The following is a 9,370-nucleotide window of genomic DNA, read 5'->3' on the forward strand; positions in this document are numbered from 1 at the left end:
AGAAAAATGCAGCCTCTAGGAATTTAAGCATTCCCTAAACAGAGTCTTCTCATCTGTGGAAGGGTAGAGGAAGTGAGCAGAACATGAGCATTAAAGCACTCATCGTTCTCTGATCCTGAATATCATTACAGTGTGACCAGCTCCTTCAAGCTCTTTTCCCAGAAACTTTTCTGCAATCATGTACTGTGGCCAGGAGCTCTATAATATATGTACACATTTTTCTCTAAATTGTATCGTTTAGATTATTTTATCACAACAACTTGTATGATACCTCTAGTTTTTTTTCCAAAGATAAATATGTATAAGTAGTGATGAGTCAATGATTTATCTATCAGAGTTATTGAGGGATTAAAATAGAGTTTTAGATTTTCAAAATGATTTTAAGGACAGCAATTTTCATTTGGGTATATATATTTTTTGTATGCATGAGCAATATTAATTTTGATTTGCTGAGTAAGTCTTTTGAAACATCTTAACTGGCTCTTTTGCTCATTAAACTTAAAAATTAGATGTAGGAGATTGATAGTGAGAGAGTTCATACCAAAGTATCCAACATGTTGAACTTTTGTGATTCCTTTGAAGGGATTTAGTACAAGAGAAGAATTGCTCCTGTTTATGCAGGCCTACCATGCCAAAACACTCAATAAGTTGAGATAGGATTAGAGGCCACATAGGGTACAATAAAAAGTTTAAAAGAGTTTGGGTACCTAGTTAATTGGTATGACACTGGTGTAGCATGCAGTTTCCTAAGTTCAATGATGAGGAAGGAAACCTTCTCCTACTTTCTCCTGCTCCCCTTCTCCTAACCTTGTAATGGAACTTCTTGCAATGTCCATGACATATTCAACACAAGAAGGGACAACACTATGGTGGTTCACGTTGATTGTCACACTAGAGCAGGCCTAGAACCAGGTATAAGACAAGTCTGTGGGAGTGACAGTAAGTCACCAGAGTAGATTAACTAGTGTAGAAAGTGCCTGTTTGTCTGTGAGGGGTCCCACCATATGGGGCTCAATTTTGCTCTCTTCTAAAAATACCTACTTAAGTGACAATCTCCTGCCTGGAAAATCATGGAGCCAGACAGACCTGGGAACTGAAACTCCATACTAAAATTCTCCTTTAATTTTTAACCAAAAGGAGGGTGCTTTCCCTGGGAAAATCTCACAGGGAAAACTGCACTTGCCCTGCCTGACTTGGTGAATAGCCACTGAAAGCCTGCATATGAGAAAACAAACAAACAAATCAAGAATTGAAGGCAGATCAGCTCCTGTTCAAGTCCTTACATCTGCCTAAATTACTCACTGACTAGAGACATCTTTAATCAAGGCCTTCGACTTTACCCATATCAAAGATATTTAGAGACTTTTTCCCCTTCTGCTTTATTGCAGGAACTTATCATCTGTTTTCCTTTAAATTCTGCTTCTGTGACACACTCAGGAACTTGTTTGCATGGACTTCTCTCAGTGAGAAAAAGCCAAAGTTGTAGTGGTCCATCTTTCTACTATACCATTCCACTCCAATGGCAAGAATATATGTGCTGACAAACGCAGAGCCCTTTCCAGCTCTGACACTCATGGGTGTTATCACATGTATGCACAGATATGCCTTGATGTCTTAGACAGTGCCTTTGTAGCACCACTCTCTGGAGGTTTGCTTAACTCTAGACAAAGCTCACAGGAGGACAACAAGGGCAAATTGTATATGCCTTTTCTCAAAAATGAAAGGATTTATTATACTAAGATCCAATATTTTGTTGATATATAGCTGTCTTACCATCTTTGGGGTTTTTTTCTTTTAATTTAAACTTGTAAATATTTTAAATTGATCATGAAAGGCAGCAATACCACTTTTCAGCCAATCGTCTTCTCAAACCCACAGAAACACAGAAACCCCTAGGACAGAAGAGTTTCTGCCTAGCAAGAGGAAGGAAACAGATGCCTCCATTTCTTTACTGTTTAAGGAGCTGTTAATAAAAGCTATTGGCATCTATTAGACAGTCATGTGAAATATGTGTGGTAAGAAACAAACAAACAAACAAGAACTTTCTATGTAACATTGGACTCTGGAGCATTTTTGTTTCCTCCATATCTGAAAGCATCTTCTTTTGTGAAAATCTTCTGTTCCCTTAGGTCTGATCTGTCACAGTCAATGTGGAGGAGGGTGGAAGGTAGATTTTGGATAGTATATTCCTGTCTAATAGTCCTCTTTTTTCTGAAATTAGTTGTTCAGTAACTCATGGATAAAATGTCTTTCAAAAAATTACAATATGTCTTAGAAAATGATAGCATGGATGGAAAAAAATCAGTGTACCAGCCCTACTTTCAATTTCTAATGGATTTTTGCATTGTTGTATTATACTGTGGGTGTTCTAATTGTATAATTAGATGTCTATAAAGACTGAATAGGTAGAGAAAGTGGAGTGAGAGGGAGGATTCAACATGCATAAGTGCTGAGATAGACACAGATACAGAAGGATATGGAGAGAGACAGAGACAAAGACAGAGAGACACAGATACAGAGAGAGACAGAGAGACAGAGACAGAAAGGTAGAGAGACAGGGAAACAAAGACAGACTTATTTAACATTTTATTCTTTCCAAATTGTTCCTAGTCTATTGAGAACTTTCGTGTCCTTTCATACAATGTAAACAGCTTCAGCTTTAATGGAAAAACATAGTTCAAATATTTTATGAGTTGTGATAAAAGGTGCTGTGTGTTTTATGCCAGATATTTAGAAGAGAAAACATTATTTTGAATGTTGCTAGCTAAGTTGTCAGATATCAATGTCCTATGACTGTAAAGGACTGAGTTGAGAAGCTTCAATATTAATTCTCCAATTGATTTAATGATTAGTTTTTGATATCTTATGCATAGCTTCTAATGTGATTGAAATATTGATCTAAACAAATATGTATAAAACATTACTACACATGGAACTTTACCTAACTAAATCTTGCCTTCCTTTATAAATATGTAAATGATGCAGTGTTAATTCATTCTTTTAAATTATTTAAGTCAGATGAGTTCTCCAAAATTTCGATGTTTGTAGTTGACTTATAGTAAATATTGACTTATAGTAACTTGGTTTTATCTCACCCAAAAGCAAAGACTCCTGTAAAGCATTTCCTACAATTAATTTACTAAAATGACATCTAACCCAAGCAACTGCAGTGATAATTTATGTTCTTGATGAAGAGTCTCTTGAGGACCTAGAGACTTCATCCTAAAGAAACAGTCTGATGGAAGAGAATGTTTGCTTCTGAGAAAAAATCTTTGGTATTCAGACTGGTGGGAGAACAATACGCAGTGTACCATCAAATTAATCCATAGTTATTGGATTACACATGACATTGGTTCCAACTAGATTAAGCCACAAGAAAGAACTCACAGGTCTTCATCCTATGAAGGAAATTTAGAAGCGCTGATGTCATAGAAAAGGGTCTCTGGGAATAAAAATGTTTCCCTACTCTGAGTCTTAATTATTGATTGCTTTGCGATGCAGCTTATCATCAACATCTTAAAGTGGGTTGCAAATGTTCCCCTTAACAAAGCACTTATTTTTTCTTATGACCTCACATAGAAAGAACAGCTTTTCTAATTTCCATTTCAATCCATCTACCTGCCTCTTCTTCCAGACCTTGACAAAAGAATACATCAAGTCAAATCTAATTAACCCATTAATCTCAATTTCTACTGACTCAGCTGGAACTGTGTGCTCATTCTTACCAATTATGTATCTAAGTACAACTTATATCATACTTAGAGATTTGGTCTATTTAGAAACTATTGTTTCTGAACAGACCACCCTGAAAACAAGGTTTTGAAAAGTCATCCATTTTATAATTTGATTCTGCAGATCAGGGACTAAAGACTTCATTAAGTTGTTTATGCTATTTTACTCTTCATCCAAGAAAGTTCTTTTGTGTAACCTGGCTTACACTACATGCTGAAATGTGTGCACAAACACACACACACACACACACACACACACACACACACACAGGTGTAAGGGCAGAGAGAGAGAGAGAGGAGAGAGAGAGAGAGGTGATCATTACATTGCCTTTGTTAATGTGTGACTGTGATCCATATAGTGGTACTTCTAACTGTCTACTATAAGCTCCACAAGCCTATATAAAATTCTAGAATTTATATTCTGTGGTTTGAGGCATAAGGAATTAGAACAGGTTTAACCCAAGTTCAATATGTCAAAGATCTGGATATATAAATGACATGTCTTGATTTAAATTCTTGTAAAACAGAATTACAGACAGAAGCAAAAATAGTAAATGTGAGAAAAAGAAAGTATTTGTAACTAGCACATTAGAAGAGCATACAACTAGGTACCGCAATTTGTTTGGGCTTTAATGGCCAACTGTATATTTCATAACATTAATAATAACTTTCTTTTAACAATTTTGACAATTTTTTAAAAAACATGTAAATTTTATCCTTGTCTTAATGTCAAATATTTTTATTAAGCTGTTTTTGAATTTGTAGACATTTATTCTTATTTCTCTCTTGGTTGGCTAGAAGATAACTGTTTTGTTTTTGTTGTTAAAGAATTTTTAAATGTGTATGTGAGTGTGTCTATGTGTGTGTGTGTGTGTGTGTGTTTGCAAATTTGTGCACATTACTGTGGAAAAGGATTTTAATATGAAAGCATCAACATGGGTGCTAGACACAAAACCTTGAGTGTTCTGTAAGAGTATTGACCCTTCTCTTCATCCCTTAGTATATATTTTTAGAAAACATTTTTAACTTTTTTTATTAATCATTCCATTCATTTACATCTTGCATGATATCCCATTTTCCAGTGACCCCTTCACCAACACCCATGCCACATCACCCTTCTCTTTTCCACTCTGACTGTATAAAGATGCTCCCCCACCCACACACACTTTCCTGCCCCACCATTCCATCATCCGACTATGCTATGGCATCAAACCTAACCTGGACCAAGGGCCTTTGCTACCATTGCTGTCAGGCAAGAAAATCCTCTGCACATATGTATCTGAAGCCATGGATGTCTCCAGGTATACTTCTTGGTTGGTAGTCAAGTCTCTGGGAGAGCTGGGTGGCCAGGCCAGCCTATGTTGTTATTCCAATGGAGTTGCAAGCCCTCTCTACTCCTCTAGCCCTTCTACCAGCTCCCACACCAGGCTCGCTGACCTCAGTCTGATGGTTGGCTCCACATCTGCACTGGTCAGTTGCTGATTAGACCTCCCAAGGAACCACCACACTAATTTGCTGTCACCAAGTGCCACTTGAACACAGCAACAGTGTTGGGTTTCCTGACTGTAGACAGGATGGTTTCTCCATGTGGGGCAGTCTCCTGTTGGCCCTTCCTTCAGTCTCTGTTCCATATTTTTGTTCTGTTCTTCCTTTGGACAGGAACATTTCTGGGTTAAATTCTTTGAGATGGATGGGTGACCCATCCCTCGACTAGGGGCTGTGCCTATCTACTAGATGTGGTCTCTACAGGTTCTATCTACCCCTTCTCTGCAAATTTCAACTAAAGTCATCCAGGTTGGGTTATGGAATTCTAAGGTTTCCCTGGTATATGGGACCCTCTGGTGTCTATCCTTAGTTTCACTCTCTCTCTCCCTCCCTCCCTCATGGTGTCTATCCTGAGTTTCTCTCTCTCTCTCCCTCCCTCCCTCATGGTGTCTATCCTCAGTTTCTCTCTCTCTCTCCCTCCCTCCCTCATCCTCTCTCTCTCTCTCTCTCTCTCTCACTCTCTCTCTGTCTCTCTGTCTCTCTCTCTCTCACGCACACACACACACACACAGGCACACACACACACACACGCTACATATTTACTTTTCTCACATCTGTAGTTCCTGATACTGTTCCTCTTTCTTCCTCCCACTCCTCTCTCCCTCCCAGGTTCTCCTTTCTCTACACCTCCTATGATCAACCTGTTCCCCCTTCAGTACAGGACTGAAGCATCCACACCCTGCTCTTCCTTCCTTCTAAGCTCTATATGGTCTGTGGATAACATCATGGGCATTTCAAGCTCTTGGGCTAATATCCACTTATCACTGAGTACATACCATATGTGTTCTTTTATGACTGAGTTACCTCACTCAGGATAATATTTTCTAGCTCAATCTATTTGCCTAAGAATTTTATGAAGTCATTGTTTTTAATAGACAAGTAGTACTCCATTGTGTAAATGTACTACATTTTCTGTTTCCATTCTTCTGTTAAGGGACATCTGGTTTGTTTCCAGATTCTGGCTATTATAAATAATGTTGCTATGAACATGGGTGGAGCATGTGAAGTTGTTATATGTTGGAATATCTTTTGGGTATATGCTCAGGAGTGTTATAGCTACATTTTCAGGCAGAACTATTTCCAATTTTCTCAGGAATGGCCAGACTGATTTCCAAAGTAGTTTTACAAGCTTGCAGTCCCACCAGAAATGGAGGAGTGTTCCTCTTTCTCTACATCCCTGCAGTGTCCTGCGTTTTTGATCTTATACTCAGCATTCTTTATTTGATCCCTATTTATCACACCACTTTCCTTAAAACTGTTTATTTATCAATGCACTCATTGATAAGTGGCATTAGCCCAAATGCTTGAATTACCCTAGATGCACAGAACACATGAAACTCAGGAAGGATGGCCAAAAGAGAATGCTTCATTCCTTCTTTAAAAGGGGAACAAGAATATCCTTGGCAGGGAATAGGGAGGCAAAGTTTAGAACAGAGGCAGAAGGAACACCCATTCAGAGCCTGTCCCACATGTGGCCCATACATATACAGCCACCAAACTAGATAAGATGGATGAAGCAAAGAAGTGCAGGCTGACAGGAACCAGATGTAGATCTCTCCTGAGAGACACAGCCAGAATACAGCAAACACAGAGGCGAATGCCAGCAGCAAACTACTGAATTGAAAACAGGACCCCCGTTGAAGGAATCAGAGAAAGGACTGGAAGAGCTTGAAGGGGCTCGAGACCGCATATGTACAACAATGCCAAGCAACCAGAGCTTCCAGGGACTAAGCCACTACCCAAAGATTATACATGGACTGACCCTGGGCTCCAACCTCATAGGTAGCAATGAATATCCTAGTAAAATCACCAGTGGAAGGGGAAGCCCTTGGTCCTGCTAAGACTGAACCCCCAGTGAACATGATTGTTGAGGGGAGGGCGGCAATGGGGGGAGGATAGGGAAGGGAACACCCATATATAAGGGTAGGGGGAGGGGCTAGGAGGATGTTGGCTCGGAAACTGGGAAGGGGAGTAACAATCGAAATAAGAAATACTCAAGTTAATAAAGATTAAAAAAATTGTTTATTTAATCGTCAACAAATGATCACAGGGTTTTATTTTGTAAAATTAAGTAACCATTTCCAATGCTGTCTATCTTTATTTCTATTGAAGTTTTAGCAGAAAGAGCCAGTACCTTATCAGTTAATATATGAAGACTGTTTTTATCTTTAATAATTACATCTTTGTGCCTTTTTAGGATGACCTTCTCCATATTTTATATCCGATTACCCGGATGCTCAGTGCTTATAAAGTCCCCAAGTTCCCAGCCCAAAGTTACATATAATATGACAGCTTCTATGGATAGACTCTCCCATAGTGCTCTCTACAGTTTGTGAAGAGAACACCATGATGTCACTTTCATGAGTCATCACGATGAAAATGCTTTGCAGACATCTAGCTGACTTTGTATCACCCATGCTCTTGTAAGTAACCTCAGCACAAGCATTGAATCGCCAAGCTGGCCTTTAGAGAAATAATGATTTGCTCTGTTCTCAGTGTCTAATCAGAAGGAACTTGTTCACATACCTCAGAAGAGCCACACAGAGCTTTCTCCCTCTATTTATTCATATGAAAGTGTCTTTAGATTTATGTTGTTGAGAACATAGTAATTTTAAAAATTATAAAAGATTCAATTTTGCCTCCCCACTCAAAAAGCCTGTTGCTTCTGACTACAGCTGCCATTTCTATACCCTTTCTTTTTATGCTTTTCAAAGAATCATTAATAAACCTTCATTTCAAATTGGCCTCCATACATTTGCATTTTTCTGTTGTATTTCATCTTTTGTTTAGTGCATTCTGGGAAATCCTTTCAAGTTGTTCTCTGTATAAGTTAATCGATACATTTGTATTCTTCTGAGAATTCAATACTGTTTCCTACATATTTTCAGAACCATGCAGTAGATCATTTTTAAATGTAATGTCTTCCTTTGAATCATTTGTATATCATTCAATATATTTTATTTTATTTTCATGAGTTATAGGTTGCCAGTAAATATATTTTGTTTTTTTTCCTATAAAAATCACTTGAATCACATTCTCTCTTTTATTGTTTGTTAACAGATTGAGAATTCTAACTACATCTCTAGTCAAGACAATGTACTTTGTAACTTTGAAAAACCTACAACTTTCTTCTTTTTCCAGGCATTTTATTTATACGGGATCTCTGGAATAAAATATTTGAAGTATGCTTCTCAATTTCTATGAAACAAAACAGATGAAACTCAATAATGAATGCATTGAATCTGTAAGTCAAATTTGGGTTATTTATTGGTGTTGTGCATTTTCAAGGGCATATGTATGTGTTGTACAAGTTTATGTAAGCAGATACACTTTTGTGTGTTTATATGTGGAGACCAGAGGCCAGAGGCTGATGTTCATTGGCCTTGATTGCTCTCCACCTTATTTCTTTGTCACAGAGCCCCTTATGGAACTGAAGCTCACCAATCTAAACCAGAAGGATGTCTATTTCTGACACAATACTGCAACTCTGAGGTTATAAATGCATGCTGCTGTACCTGGCTTTTATATAGCTTCTGGGATTTGAAGTGAAGTCTTGATGCTTGAGTCAAATTACTTCCCACTGAGCTTTCTCTTCAGCCCATTATTAGGCTTTTTTAACAGTGTTAAGTCATTGGATCCAAATTTGAGATGTGTTTTCATTTACCCAGACTAATTTCCTTCAAAAAATGTTTTTATTTTTCAGTAACAGGCCTTATAGGCATTTATGTAATTACTATTTAAATGTTTCATATTTGTATTTTTGTAAGCAAAGATGTTTTCTTAATTTAAATTTGGATTGCTGCTTGCTCTTATATAGAAATGCTTGGTTAATTTTGTATACGGAAGTCTCGCTACACTGATTGCTTAGTTCTGGTATTTCATGCATGTAAAGAGCTTAAAATCAATATGAGTTGTCTGTGAATACATATTTACAAAGCATAAGCTAATTTTCCATCTCCATGAATATTTTTATTTTTCCTGCTTGATAACTTTGGGTAGAACTTCTAGTATCAGTCAGAATGTATATGGAAACTGTGGATACTCTTTATTGATCCTAACCTTGGAGTGGGGATTTGTTTCATCTCTTTATGTTA

This window comes from Rattus norvegicus, chromosome 4 (assembly GCF_036323735.1).
Source record: "Rattus norvegicus strain BN/NHsdMcwi chromosome 4, GRCr8, whole genome shotgun sequence".
Classification (NCBI taxonomy): Eukaryota; Metazoa; Chordata; class Mammalia; order Rodentia; family Muridae; genus Rattus; species Rattus norvegicus.